Here is a 16001-nt window from a genome sequence, read left to right on the forward strand (position 1 = left end):
ACTGAAAGTAAAGGACCCTGATGCCAACTAAACAGTTCCCAATTTACATAGTATCTTATCAAACCTTCCCAGCTAACTTTCACAGCAAACTTCTCTACCAAGCCTGCTTGGACAGAGTGGGGGGAGGAAGTATTACCATTATACGTGGCTGTTCGTCACTATATTTTGATCTCTACATTTTAAAAGAAGCTTTTGTCAACTACCTCTCCCCCTCCAAAAACAAGAAAAATAAAATAAAAGGAGGGCTGGGGTGGGGGTAGAAATCCTACTGCAGTTTGAAATAAAAGCCAAAAGGGGTAACAATTATGACTTTTTTTAAAAAATGGGTGAGGGTGGTCTAAGAAGTGGGTTTGTTTGTTTAGCCTTAAAGGTCTATGTCAAATGACAACATGGGGCTACAATCCTTTCCTTCAACAATACAAAGACAGAATTTTCTAAGTGCGTTTGCTTAGGGAAATGTGCCAAGAATTCCTCATAAAATGGACTAAATACCTTCACTATTGTATCACTTTACATAAAAGAAACTAGAAATATATTTTAAGGATTACTTTTGATTGCTTAATTCTATGATGAAGAAACAAAGCTTACAAATACACAAATTCAAAACTTTCAAAAACTGAAGGTTTTTCTAAAAAGCAAATTATAACTGGGAAATTGGTTTAAAGTATCATTTCTTGCCCAATGTACCAAATCTCAAATCATTTTTAGCATGAAATTGTAACAAAAATGAACTATTTTTTCATTTACAAGGCCAATTTTCATTAAGATTTTTAAATGGTTGGAAATCCCTTTCTGGATTTTAGGAATAAATATTGCTTTCCAATAAAGCATTTGATATCATCAAGATAAGAGGAGCAGTTCATTGGAGAAAAAATGAAGCTCAAGTGAGTAACTGAACAAACCTGTGGTAAAACATGTATAAATGAATGTTCTTTTTTTAAATTATCTAAACTTCATACAGTCTCAAAGGTCAAACTCACACTGGAAAAAGAGTATTCACTGAAATGTAATCAGAAGGCACCATGGAGTGCTAGGTCTGGAGCTAACTTTGGAGCCAAGAAGACAGAGTCAAGTGCTACCTCAGGGACAAAGCAGCCCTGGGCAAGTCAGGTCACTCTGAAGGTTCAACTTCATAGAAGATGCTGACCTGCCTTGATCATAGCACTTGCTCACCAGACACTTCCCACACTGATAAAGTCATAAGTCTGTTTTCCCACCTCCAAAAAAAATAAAGAACAGAAAAATGAAAGGAAAACAAAAATAACTTTTGCTTCTCCTTTAAAGGATATGGTCACAGAGTTATTAAAAAGCATTTTCTTAACATAAAAGGACAAATTATTTTTTAAAATTAAATATGTTAATGTTTGGTACCGCTCTCTTAAGACATATAAATCAATGTATTTCAGTCACAGTTTTTATAAGCTAAAAACACATAATGCTGCTAGAGTTTGTTCATGCCATGGATTATAAGGATACATAATGCAAAATTCCCTAAACTGGAAAAGTGAAAACTTCATTAACAAGAATTGGCAAAACATTGAGAACTGATTGGAACTTCCAACCCAAAATCAAATGTGTATTTACATGCTTTTATATATGTAGCACTAATAATTTTTATATTATAAAAAAATAAGAACACATTTTCTATCTCTGTGTGTATGTTTAAAGCAAAAATTCTTACACTTGAAATTTACAATACTGCTAGAACTATGTTTTGCTAATTAGGAAACTCTAGAATTTAGTTTAAGTAAAGTAGAGAATATTTTGATTCTAACACCAGAATCATTATTGACAGGAGTTCTTACAACTTTACATTTTTCACATACAGTTAACAAATTTCTTTTTGCTTCACAATACTTCAAAATTTAAACTGTTACTGCTACTTAGCAAAAGAAACCAAGTACAAAATTAGTCTCTCTTCACTAGCCTATGTATCTAAGTATAATAAATAACTTTTCCTGCTCTAGGTGGGGAAAGAGGTTGGGAAAGATCAAATACATGAGCTAAAAGAGAGCACAAACTAAAGAAACCAGTAGAAGAAAAAATTCTTTCCTTTTATCAATCAAAAAAAATGGCAAAGAAGAAAAAAGTGAAAAAGTTACCCAGAATATATGACCATGTAAGCATGGGCACTCTTGCAGAAAACCTAGTCTGCAACCCAAAGCCATGGGAAATTTAAATTAGAGCAAAGGTCCACAATAGGCAAGGAAATCTGCCCAGATAAAAAGGGACTGCTGAGGCTGCAGGTATATTCACAGCCTAGAAGATCTTCTGAGATTTGAAAAAGAACTTTATTGGTTTTATTAATTTTTAAAGAAGCAAGAGATTCAAAAGGAGCCACATTATACTATAATCAACTTTTTTCTTCCTTAATTAAAATATGTATTTACATGTACTGTGAGGAAAAAAAGGAATTCCTAATGCTTAACACTGCTGTGGGTGGGGGTCTGGGGTCATGTGTGGAAGAGGTGTGTGTGTGTGTGTGTGTGTGTGTGTGTGTGTGTGTGTGTGTGTGTGTGTGTGTGTGTGTGTACGTGTGTGTGTACGTGTACTTACACTACAAAATCTCAAACACATAGTACCACAGTTCAAAAAGAAATTAAGGCACTAAAAAGTGTTAACAAAAAGGAAAAAAATTAAGACTATTCTTTATCTCAACTTGAATGGAATGCTTAGGAACAAAGTAAAATACAGGATCCTCAAGCAATCAATTGATATATGACATTCTGCTCCTCTACTTGAAAAAAAAGTTATGCAAAAAATTGAAGTCCGTATTTTTTTCCTTTGGATTTGTGGTAAAATCATGAACTATCTTTACTAAAAATAATCTCTGAAATCAAGAAAAATTATTTCCCCAAGTGGGAAAATCTTACATAAAGCCAAAAGTTCCAGGTAATGGCACTAAACAGAGACTTCCCTACACGTGGTAGTTGATGGAGTTTAAGGTCACCTCCATCTAAATGCATTAAAATTTACATTGTAAAAGCTTCCTTTTGAAAGGATTCCATACACATTAAGTTTTTACTTCTCCAGAAAGAATTTCAGTCAGTTTTCATTTTTGAAGTAGCAATATTCAAATGCCAATTACCCAAATAAGTTTTACATTACATTTACTTCCCATACTACTGAAATCAATCCCATTAGATGAAAACAAAAACAAAAACAAAAAACCTGACTGTGGATGGTATGAGGAAGATACTGAATAGGGAGGTGGAGGTAGGGATAAGGGAGGGGAAGCAAATCCTAACAAGTGGGAATCTGTTTCAATCCAAGTCAGAATTAAATTTCATTGGTAATCAAAAAACTCTTTGAAAGGAACAATTTGCCATTATTCCTAAATTAAAACTACGTTTTAAGTCTTGCTTTATGTTTTAACAGATCATATTCCTTCAAGCTAAGAAAATCTTCTATTTTTTTCATTCGTTTTATCAGTCTGTTTTCTACAAATTAATTAACTTAATAAAATGTCCATGTTCTTTCGACAAAAGTAAGCCAAACACGTAAAAGTTACTGAGCAAGCCTTTACTCCATCCCTTCCCTGGAATACTTTTTATATTCAGAAAAGTAGCAACAATTAAATGAATCTTGTCACTAAAGTAATAAATTCTGAGAGTTTTATTGGTAACATTAATCTCACTTTTATCTTACCTTTAAAATTTTAAACTATTTCTTTTTCCTTGAGATAATTAAAAGAATAAGGAAAATAAGCTTAACGTTCAGGTAAATGATGACCCAAAGGGAAAAATGTTGTCTCTTCTTTCAACGACATAACCTTTTTTATCTTTCCATCAAAGATATGCTTACAAAAGGTAAAGATGATACTACATCTGTTGTGCTTCCTACTGTGGTCTCACGGTCCTATCTATGATAAGAACTGAAAGACTGGGCACTGAAGTTTCCTATGAAGTGTAACTCTCCAGGAAAATACATATAAAATAACAGTTATAACACTTTCTATTTAAATCTATGTTACAACTGATTTTTTTTAATAAACTACACAAATGACACAGTTCTATAAAGGAACAATGCTGTATATCATCACAAGTCCATAATTAGATAAGGTAAAATATGTTATTTGTTAATAATCTCAGACATACTTCTAAACAGTTTGGGGAAAAGGGGAGAAAAAGGTTCTTTGAACAAGCTGGTGTCCAATACATAAATCTGTAAACAAATTTTTTATTGAAGAAAAATGAACTATCCTGAAATTCAAAATTGCTAAGGTTTCTTACCTATTTTACTTTTTACAGACAACTTCAGTATAGTAGAAAAAGTAATGAATTTTGAGTTAGTCAATAAGTTTTGATGATTAAAAGGGGTGGGTGGGTGGAGGAGATAAGCATTTCTATGGCTCCTACTATATGCCAGACACAGTGCTAATTAAGTGCTTTTATAAATTAAGACAAACTCATGTTAACATTAAGAATTGCTTTTTAAAAATTAAACCCAAATACAGCAGTAATTTAGCCACAAGATTTGCTTCTATTTCCAGAATCCTTGATAATTTTTACTGTTTTTGAGATGGGTACTAGGGCAAAGGCCTAAGAGGAGAAATATGGGTAAGACTGATATCTTCTAAATAATAATATTACATGATAATATATTTTCAAAATTATTTATCAACTTAACCATGAGATTTATGCCTAAATTTTTTAAATATTTGGTTTCCAAGATGCACATTTACAGGCAACCAATTGGAAAATTATATTTAAATTCTCCTTCCCTATCCTCTGTATTACTAGGATTCATGATACATAAGGATGATAATATAGTCATTTAATCTTAGGTTCTTTTCATCACAAAATATAACATTCTCAATATATATAGGCTGTTCCAAAGCAAAGCCTGTACCTTTAAATTGAGAAATCCTTGAAACGAAAATATAAGTATAAAATGAGAAAGTAATCAATTAACCAAAGAACATGTGATAGGCACTGTATTAAACATTAGCAAATAACACTGATTATAGGTCACACTTAGATTTTATACAAGTAAGATTTTTTTTTTTAGGAGAGGCAGGTAGTAGTACTATTTGGACAAATACATTAAATCTCTAGATCAGGCAGGTAAAGAACTTTTTTAAATAATCACTGCATTTTGGGGGAAAAAAGTCTAGTTTGTAAAAGAAATTTCAAGATTTTATGATTTAATGATTTTTAACGACCAGTTGACACTGAATTTGGTATATAGAATCATAAAGATGTTAGGTCCTTAGAAACATGAACAGTGTATATACATTATAAGTAAAAGAAATACTGAAAATTAGTTAAATCCAATTCTTGGAATGCATCTTATGTATAAGTACCATTAGAAAGAAATGGATATTACATTTTAAATTAAACCAGAAAACGTGTTATAAATTTATTTTTGGAAAATAAATATTTAAGTAAGATGCCGATCAACAGTAAAAACATAAAAAATTAGCTGAAATTCTCATGTAATAGCAACATTCCAAATCACTTTTAAAATCCCAACAGAGACTGCTCTGACATTTCCCAAGTTTCTAATGAGGTTTTCTGTCTGCTGCACGATGACCATAAAAGGCTTTTAAACTTCATTCCATTCACTAGCAAAGTTGAGATCGAACATTTTTATTTCTTCTTTGCCTATGACAACTTGACCCTAAACAGTGAATAGGAACAACACAATTATGCTAATTAGAAATTAAATAAAAAGATGGCCTCACAATGGTCAATCATAAGATGACATGCTATTACACTAGAGTTTTGTAATTTAAAAGCAGCCTGGGGAATTTTGCAGCTTTGGCTCCCAAAAGCTTAGCACATCAGAGAGAGCTACTTCACAGAGTGTTCAGTCAATAGGCATCAAGTCTTTTAGTTTTAGGTCATTTTGTCAACGATATAAAAGTAAAAATGAAATTATGTGTTATATACCAAGGAGCATTCTATTTTTAACCTGTTAGTCTTATATCCCTCCAGAACCCTTCACTCAAAGCAAAACTGTGGCAAAACTCCCACAAAGATGTTTTCTAACTTTTTTTAATGTTTACTATTAACACTACCATTGATTTTAGTCATATTTTATGATCAAGTCTATTCTACACCTGAGTTATGACTTTTTAATAAGGGTGTGCCTGCTTTCTATAATTTCTCATAACTAACAACTATCAGATTTAGTAGCTCATTTTTAAGAGGCTCCAAAACAATTTTCATTTTCCCTTTACTCAGGTCAATATTTGCAGGAACTGATTCAGTCCATCCTATTTTTGCTTAAAAAAAACTGAAGAGCTTTTGTTTTTAAACTAATGGCTTTGTTTACAAACACTTCTGTAATTGTGCTAGAACCAACCATGGCATAATCCTTTTTAAATTTAGTAATAAAACCTGTATATTTGTGGTGCTGCACATCAGGATCACTCCAAAATAAGCCTAAAAGCAGATAGTTATTGCTGTATTTATATTTCATCTCCATTGGGAATTTTATATTAGAACTAGGCACAGAGAGATTTGTTTCACCTTGAGAGGATTGGTTATTAACACTTGCTTTCTTTCTGTTCCAAACTCTCTGATTCTAATCAGTTATCCATACAGGTATCAACATAGAAAAGATTCTGTAACTTAAAAGTAAGACTATTAACAGAAAACAAAAGAAAAACAAGGGCTATAGTGAACATAGACAATTTTAAACATTTTGAAGAGATAATCAACTGGGCATGTTAAATGATTAATTAATCAACAGGAAGTCAATTTTACAGTCTTAGTATCACCCTCAGCCAGTCTTTACTGGTTGTCTATATTATCTGAAAACAGGTAAATTGTTGAGAGGAAAACAAAAACGTTTGCTTGTGCAGTGATCTATGGCTACAACAGTTTAATGCGACTGGACACAGTTAAGAACTCAAATTATCTTTTCTACAGGAGGATGATATGGGTCTCCACTGGGTTATCTGACTAACGTGACCACAGAGAAAATTCATTTCAAAAGTTTAAGAAACTCTTAAATCCAAAATTAAATTTACTTATGTTTCTATACCATAATGAGACATTTCTCAGGCTACATAAAAAGGCCGTGAAGAAAGAACAAAAAGTACTGTTTTAAGAACTGTTTCATAGTGAACAGTCCCATGCAAAAAATATACTTTATACTGCCATTTATAATCTTTGATAAACTTGTAGCAAGTGGTCCAAAATGGGACAGAAATCATTTATAAAACTGCATAAAGTAGCCAGTTTTTTTAAAAAATGAAGCAAACAAGAGAAACAGAATTGTAAAATAGGCACGAAGTATTTGAAAAGAACAGAGTTCAAAAAATTTGCCAGAAAAATATGTGCTGCACTCACTTCTTTGCTGATATTAACTACTCCTCCGTTAACACTTTAAATTTTAGCCCATGACTCTGAAATAACTGAATAGAAAAATAATTTAAGGGTCTACATTTTTAAGCTAAAATATTTAATTATCCTCTGAGAAAGAAGGCAGGTTTTAAGCCTGTGCTTCACATCAGTCTAAAAGGTTACGTTCTCCATATCGATATTAAGTAACAAAAAGAGAAGAATATAGTTTTTGTAGTGTGGCTCCATGTTTAAGTGTCAGAAATTCATAATTATCAAATCTATAGCTAAATAATTACAAAATTTTTCCTACAAAAGTCAAATACAAACATGTTTTGGAAAACAAGGTCCCCTAGTTCTTGAATTTGGGAAAATACTCAACATATGACCTTACTGGCTAAAGCTCCACAGTTATCTCTGGATTTCACTTATTCATACTATTCTTGCACCACAGTGAACCATCAAGAGTAAACTATAATTAAGTTGGTATAAATTAAGTGAATTGGATGGCTAAATTGGTTTTTCGGGGGGAGGGCTAAATAAGAAATATGCAACATAATTTATTCTGAACTATGCACACTGGACAAGATAAGACATATTTTAAGAAAACATTCTCAGTTTGGTAAGTTAAGATGGCAATATAAAAGGTCACAGAGAAGTCCAACTCTCCCAGATAAGCCTAGCAAATATCTGAAAACAATGCCAAAAAAAGAAAAGTGATAAGGAAATCCAAAAGAATCAAAAGTAAGCTCTTCCATCCCATGAAGAACCAGAAGCAAGTGGAGATGGACAAAAGATTCTCACCTGGGAAGCCAATAGAGGCCCAGGAAAATACTGAAGGCAGGAAAACCAGAGCAGCATTAGGGAAGTGACTAGACCTGAGGCCACCCAATCACCACTATGAGCAGAGGTTTCAAAATCTATACCAGGTTCCTGTAATAAGGACTTGACACTAGATCGTGACCTTATTCTTTCAGAACAGAAACAGAGACAGAACCAGCTCCCCAAATGCACTGTGCAAAGAAGCAGGCCCTAATAATGCACCCCTTAGACCACTGAAAGCTACAGCAGGAAGCAGGTCAATTCACTACCTGGGGATAAGCACCAAACATAGATGCAGGAGACCTAAAACAATGTAATCTTCAACACCCAAGTGGGGATGGTCAGAACCACAGCGGAGCCCCTGAACAGAAGCTGAACAAACTCCCAACTGGAGATCATTTAAGGAAAAGAACACAGAATCCTACCAAAAGAAGAACCTGCAGTAAGTAGACCCCCAGGAGAAACCAGGAATTGAGGCTAAGGACAGGGCCTAAAACTGGCCACCCCTTCTGATTCCATGGTGGCAGTGGTCTGCAAACTAGACACAGGAAAGGAACAAAGAAAGCACACCCAACCCATCAAAGAGTTCCAGAGGGAGCATAAAATCCAAAACTAGGAAGTGAGGCAGAAAAGATGAGTAAACAAGAAAATACCAAACACAAAAAAAGAAACACTAAGGACTAAGACCAAGAGATAAACCCAGAAAAGGTAAGCAACCACACAACTCCAAGTAGAGCCTTAGGAAAAAATGGCTTGGACAACAGGACTACCAGAGTGACTGGAAGAAATAAAGGAGGAATTTTTTTTTTGTAAATTAGAAATGGAATAAGAATTCAGGAGGAAAAGAAATCAAAATAGAATAAATAACTGGGAACAAAAGATTGAAAAACTTAGCCAAGAACACTCCCTGAAAAAAGAATGAATAACCAGAACTCTAGAATTCTACTAACTCAACGAAATAATGTAGAATACCATAACAAAATTTTAAAAATTAAAATAGAAGAAAATGTAAGATATTTACTATCAAATTTAAGAATCACTGAATTCCATAAAAATCACCCCCCCCCCAAAAAAAAAACCCTGGACACCAACGAATTTCAAGAGGTCAAAAACAGAAAACTGCCCTCTTAGAACTCTGAAATAACACCTCAAAACCTTGTTCAGAAAATCATGAAAAGAGATTCAACAGCTTGGCAAAGGAAGGACAAAAAAAAAAAATTGACAGAAATAACACCTTAGAAAACAATATTGGCCAAGTGGTGAAAGAGGCGTAGCAATTCACTGAGGAGAAGAACTCCTGAAAAAGCAGAACTGGTCAAATGTAAACTGATGTACAAAACATCACTGAATAAAGCAATTCCTGGAAAACTGGAATTAGGCAAGTAGAAGCTAATGACTCCATGTGATACAGGAAACAACAAAACAAAGTCAAAAGAACAAAAAAAGAAAATATGAACTGACCTGGTAAACAGATCAAGGAGAGAGAAACTTCAGCATTACTAGACTACCTGAAAGCCAGGATCAAAAAAGGAGCCTTGACATCACATTTCAAGAAATTTTCAAAGAAAACTGCCCTGATAACCTAGTCATCAATTACCTTCTGAAAGAGATCCCAAAATGAAAACTCCCAGAAATATTATAGCCCAATCCCAGAGCTCTCAGGTCAAGGAAAAATACTGCACGTAGCCAGAAAGAAACAAATACCATGGAGCCACAGTCAAGATAACACAAAATTTAGCAGTTTCTACATTAAAAGATGAGAAGGTTTAGAATATGATATTCCAGAGGCAAAGGAGCTAGAGTTACAGTAAAAAAAAAATAACCTACCCAGCAAAACTGCATATAATCCTTCTGAGGAAAACAAATTGACATTTGATGAAATAGAGGACTTTTTGAAACATTTCTGATGAAAAGACCACAGCTGAATAGAAAATTTGATTTTCAAATACAAGACAAGTATAAAAAGGCAAACTTGAAAGAGAAATCATAAGGGATTAAATAAGGTTAAACTGCTTACATTTCTACATGAGAAAATGATATATATAACTTCTAAGAATTTTACCACTATTAGGACACACAGAAGGAATACATATAGATGAAGGCACAGATGTGAGTTGAGTATGAAGAGATGATTTGAAAAAAATAAAATGAAGGGGGGGAGAAAGACAGATGCACTGGGAGAAGAGGAAAGAGAGAAATAGAGCAGGGTAAGTTATCTCACATAAAAGAGATGAGAAAGGTAGAGCTTTTACGAAGAGGGTGAAGAAAGAGGGGAGTGGCAGATATACTCTCATCAGAATTGGCTCAAAGAGGGATAACATACACACTCAGTTGGATATAGAAATCTATCTTGCCCTACAGTGAAGTAGGAGGTGAGGAAGATAAGAGAAGAGTAGAGGGAAGGGGTATGATAGAAGAGTGGGTTGGTTTAATGGCCAGATGCAAAACAGAGTTCTGGGAAGGGACAGGATAAAAAAAGAAAAGGATAAACAGGGGAAAACTAGGACAGAGGGAAACACACAGTTTATAATCATAACTGTAAATATGAATGGGAGGAAGTCACTCAAAACTGAAGTGGAGAGCAAACTGGATTAAAATAAAGAATCCAATGATATGTTGTTCACATGAAACATACTTGGAACAGAGAAACATACACGGAATAAAAATAAGGGGCTAGAGTAGAATCTATTATGCTTCAGTGGAAATAAAAAAAGGAGTATCAATCACGATCTCAGACAAAGCAAAAGAAAAAACAAAATCTAATTAAAAGGGGTAAGCAGGAAAACTACGTTGTGCTAAAAGGTACCACAGATAATTAAGTAATATCAGTATTAAACATATGCGCATCAAATAGTACAGCATCAAAATTCTTAAAGGAAAAGTGAAATGAATTATAGAAGGAAATAGCAAAACTATACTAGTAGAGAACCTCAACTTCCCCCTCTCAAAACTAGACAATCTAACCAAAAAATAAAATAGAAATTAAGGAGATGAATAGGTTTTTTTTTTAAGTTAAATGTGATAGACTTCTAGAGAAAAGTGAATGGTAACAGAAAATAATACACCTTTTTCTCAGAGGCACTTGCACAAAAAATGACCATACATGAGGGCATAAAAACTCTTCAATAAAAAATTACATTCAATACAGGGTCATGGAAATATAGATTAAAAAGTAATTGGAAACTAAATAATCTAATCCTAAAGAATGAGTGGGTTAAAGAACAAATCATAAAAATAACCAGTAATTTCATTAAAGAGAATGACAACAATGGGACAACATACCAAAATTTAAAGGATGAAGCCATAGCAATACTTAGGGGAAAGTGTATATCTCTCAACACTTACATCAATAAAACAGAGAAAGAGCAAATCAATGAATTGGGCATAAAACAACAACTAAAAAAAAAAAACCTAGAAAAAAATTTTAATTTCCAATTAAACACCAAATTAAAAACCTTGAAAATCAAAGGAGATTGATACAATTGAGAAAAAAACCACTGGACTCATAAATAAAAAACTAGGAGCTGATTATATAAAATAAAGAAGCTACTGGTTAATTTGATTAAAAAAAGAAAGAGGAAAACCAAACTACCAGTATCAAAAATGAAGTGTGAATTTACCACCAATAAAGAAATTAAAGCAATTATTAGATGTTATTTTGCCCAATTATATGCAAATACATCTGACAACCTAAGAGAAATGGATGAATACTTACAAAAATATAAATTGCTCAGATTAACAGAAGAGGAAATAGAATACTTAAGTAACCCTAACTTAGAAAAAGAAATTGAATAAACCATCAACAAGCTCCCTAAGAAAAAATCTCTAGGACCAGATGGATTCACAAGTGAACATTTAAAGAATTAATTCCAATTCAGTTTCCAATATAAACTATTTGGAAAAGAATCCTTTCAAATTCCTTTTTCATTACAAATAAGTACTAATAACTAAACCAGGAAAAGCAAAACCACAGAAAGAAAACTAGAGACAAATTTTCTTAATGAATATTGATGCAAAAATGTTAAATAAAATGCCAGCAAGGAGATTATAGCAAAATATCACAAAGATCATACACTATGACCAAGTTAGATTTATACCATGAAGGCAGGGGTGGTTCAAGTTTAGGAAAACTATCAGTATAACTGACAATAACAAAGACAACAAAAACTATATGGTTATCTCAAAACAGAAAAAACTACTTAAGCAAAATTGCAGCATATAAAAAAAAAAAAATACCCACAGAAATCATCAGCATTTCTATATATTATCAACTAAGTCCAGCAGCAAGAAACTGATAAATTCCATTTGTAGATGATACAAAATACATGAGAATCTACCTGCCCAACCCAGGGACTACTATGAACACAATTACAAAATACTTTTCACACAAACAGATCTAAACAACTGAAAATATATTAATTGCTCAAGGGCAGACTGAGCCAATATAACAAAAATGGCAATTCTACTTAAATGACTTTACTTATCCGGTGCCATATCAATCAAATTGCCAAAAAAATATTCTATAGAGCTAGAAAAAATAACAAAATTCATATGGAAGAATACAGGTTAAAGAGCACCAAGGGAATCAATGAAAAAAATGTGAAGGAAGGTGGCCTACCAGTATCAGATCTCAAACTGTACTACAAATTAGTAATCATCAAAACATTTTGGTTTTGGCTAAAAAATAGAGTTAGGGACCAGCGGAATAGATTAGATACACAATACATGACCACAGTAACCCAGTGTTTGATAAACCCAAAGATCCAAGCTTTGGGGACAAGAGCTTGCTATCTGAAACACAAAAATTTCTGGGAAAACTGAAAAGCAGTTTGACAGAAACTAGGTATAGACCTCACACTCTATACACCAAGATAAGGTCAAAACAGGTACATAATTTAGACAAAGGAGGACATTAAAAGCAAATTAAGGGAGCATAGAATATTTTACTTGTCAGATTTATGCATAAGAGAAGAATTTGTGACAAAATAAAATAGAGAAAGCATTATGGGATGTAAAAGGATAATTTTTATTATATTAAATGTGAAAGTTTTTATATAAACAAATCCAATGCAGCCAAGATTACAAGAAGAAAACTGGGAGAAAATTTTTAGAGCAAGTTTCTCTGATAAAAATTTTTTTCTCAAATATATAAAGAATCAAGTCAAATCTATAAGAATATGAGTCATTCCCCAAGTGATGAATAGTCAAAAGGATATGAACAGGTAGTTTTCAGAAGAAGAAATCAAAGCTTCTATAATCATGAAAAAATGGTCTAAATCACTACTGATTAGAGAAATGAAAAATAAAACAATTCTGAGGTACCATCTCATATCTACTAGATTGGTTAATATAACAGAAAAGAGAAATGACAAATGCTAGAGGGCATGTGGAAAAATTGGGACACCAATGCACTATTGGTAAAGCTGTGAACTGATCCAACCATTCTGGGGAACAATTCGGAACCATGCCCAAAGGGCTATAAAATTGCACATACACCTTAATTCAGAAATACCACTACTTGGTCTATATCCCAAAGAGATCATTAAAAAAAAAAAAGGAAAATGACCAATATATACAAAAATATTTATAGCATCTTTTTTTGTGGTGGCATGGAAATTGAGGGAATCCACCCCCAGAAATGGGGGGATGGCTGAACAAGTTGTGGTATATGATTGTGATGGAATATTACTGTGCCATAAGAAATAACAAGCTGGTTAGTTTCAGAAAAACTCATAGGAACTGATGCAAAGTGAAGCGAACAGAACCAGAAGAACATCGTACACACAATGATCAACTAGGAATGACTTAGCTCTTCTCAGCAATACAATAATCCAAGACAACTCTTTAAGACTTATGATGAAAGATGCGATCCACCTCCAGCAAACAACTGAGGAAGTCTGAATGCAGATCAAAGAATCCTATTTGTACTTTCTTTATTTTTCTGGTTCTTTTTTTTTGTATATACCACATAGTTAATATTTATATATTCTATTTTGTATTGTTATTTACCTTTGCCTCCCTGAAGAAACTCTAAGAATCATGGTGGGTAAAGGGGCAGAGCAGCTAGGTGCCACAATGGAAAGAGCAGTGGTCCTGGAGTCAGGAGGTCCTGAGTTCAAATCCAGACTCAAACAGTTGGCATTTACTAGTTATGTGACTCCGGACAAATCACCTAACCCCGACTGCCTCGCCAAAAACAACAAAACAAAAAAAGAACCTCGAGGGAAGGAATATCATCACAACATTCTGTACTTCAGTGCCTAACACAAGAATCTATACCTAGTGCGTGCTTAATAAATATTTGCATATACTGATAATGAATTAGGAAACATTTTTTTTTTAAATGTCCATGTGAAATATTTACTGAACCACTTCTTTGCACAAGGAAATACACTAAACCCTCCATGGGGTTTTCAGAATGGGAGTGAGATAGGGCCCTGAAAAAGTTTTACATTTTCTCTCAGATACAACTGATTTTTAAAAAAATTTTACTGGGGTTTCTTCCTATTAGCACGTAAGGATAAAAATGGTTACTGTTACAAAAGACAATGCACAAAATGACACAATAAAAACTGTTGTGAATTTTTAAAAAGCTGCTTTAAAGTTAACAAAATCATGTAAACTCTAATTCTATTCTGTTATTTATAAAGTGATAATGATTATTTGAAAGAGAAAATACTAAATATTAATCAGTTCTCAATATGTCTTATTAATTGGAAAGAAACAAGATTATTGTGCTATAAGAAATAAAAAGCCAGTTGGTTTCAGAAAAACTCCTATGAGCTGATGCAAACTGAAGGGAGCAGAACTAGGAGAACATTGTACACTGTAACAGAAATACTGCACAATGATCAACTGTGAATGACTTTGCTATTTTCAGCTATACAGTAATTCAAGAAAATTCTGAAGGACTTATAATGAAAAATCCTATCCACTTCCAGAGAAAAGCTGAGGAAGACAAAGCAGATAGCAGAAAATTTTTTTACTTTATTTTTCTTGTTCTTTTTTTTCATTTTCTTTCACAACACAGCTAATACGAAAATGTTTTATATGACTGTACATGTATAATCTATATCAAATTGCTTGCCTTCTCAATGAGGGGAGAGGGAGAGAATCTGGAACTCAAAATCTTAAGAACTTAATGTTTATAATTACTTTTACATGTAATTGAAAAAAATAAAATATAGAAATTTAAAAAAAATAAAAGAACAAGTTGTTTGGTATCAATTTTTCAGGAAATTGAATCACTATAGACATACAGATTTAAAGCAGGAAGGGACCGTAGGGCTCACTGGTTACCAGAAGTACCTCTTGATTGGTATGCAACAGAATCAAAATGCTTTGGACTGTGGTAATGTATGGGAGCATTAAACTTGGGTTGTTTGTTTTATCCTCACTCTCACTGGACCTATCCATTGAACCAACAGAGCTCTAATGTATAAGTATGCAATATGCAATTAGTGAGATATATTAGGTATTACTTAGGTCTTCTTCAAACTAATATTCTTCACTAATGACCAGGAAACAGATATGTACACAAGTACACAGAAATACAAGCATCGTTCTGTAAACCAAGTAACTACACAGAGGTAGTGATGCACAATGGATGGAGCTGGAAAATGTTTCCAATTTCTGCATCTGACATATATTTAATGTATGACCCTGAACAAGTTACTAAACTTTTCATTGTCCCAGCTACTGTTTAAGACTATAAAGTACAGAGCAAATGCTTATTTGCACTGCTAGCAAGAGTTCTATCATCAGAAATTCCCTATGCCAATTAAATAATACAAACAAGGAAGAAAATATTAAATAAAAAGTCATATTAGAAAAATGTCAACAAACACAACTACAGGAAAAACACAACAAAATTTATGAGAAAATAAT

General features: G+C 33.0%; 1 protein-coding gene across 2 annotated transcripts in view; it reads right to left on the bottom strand.

Annotated features, from left to right (window-relative positions):
* ZCCHC7 (zinc finger CCHC-type containing 7) overlaps positions 1 to 16001 on the bottom strand; it is a 274677-nt gene that overhangs the window by 243586 nt on the left and 15090 nt on the right. The gene's annotated exons all lie outside the window — the stretch shown is intronic.

The sequence above is a fragment of the Notamacropus eugenii genome, chromosome 3, assembly GCF_028372415.1.
Source record: "Notamacropus eugenii isolate mMacEug1 chromosome 3, mMacEug1.pri_v2, whole genome shotgun sequence".
NCBI lineage: Eukaryota > Metazoa > Chordata > Mammalia > Diprotodontia > Macropodidae > Notamacropus > Notamacropus eugenii.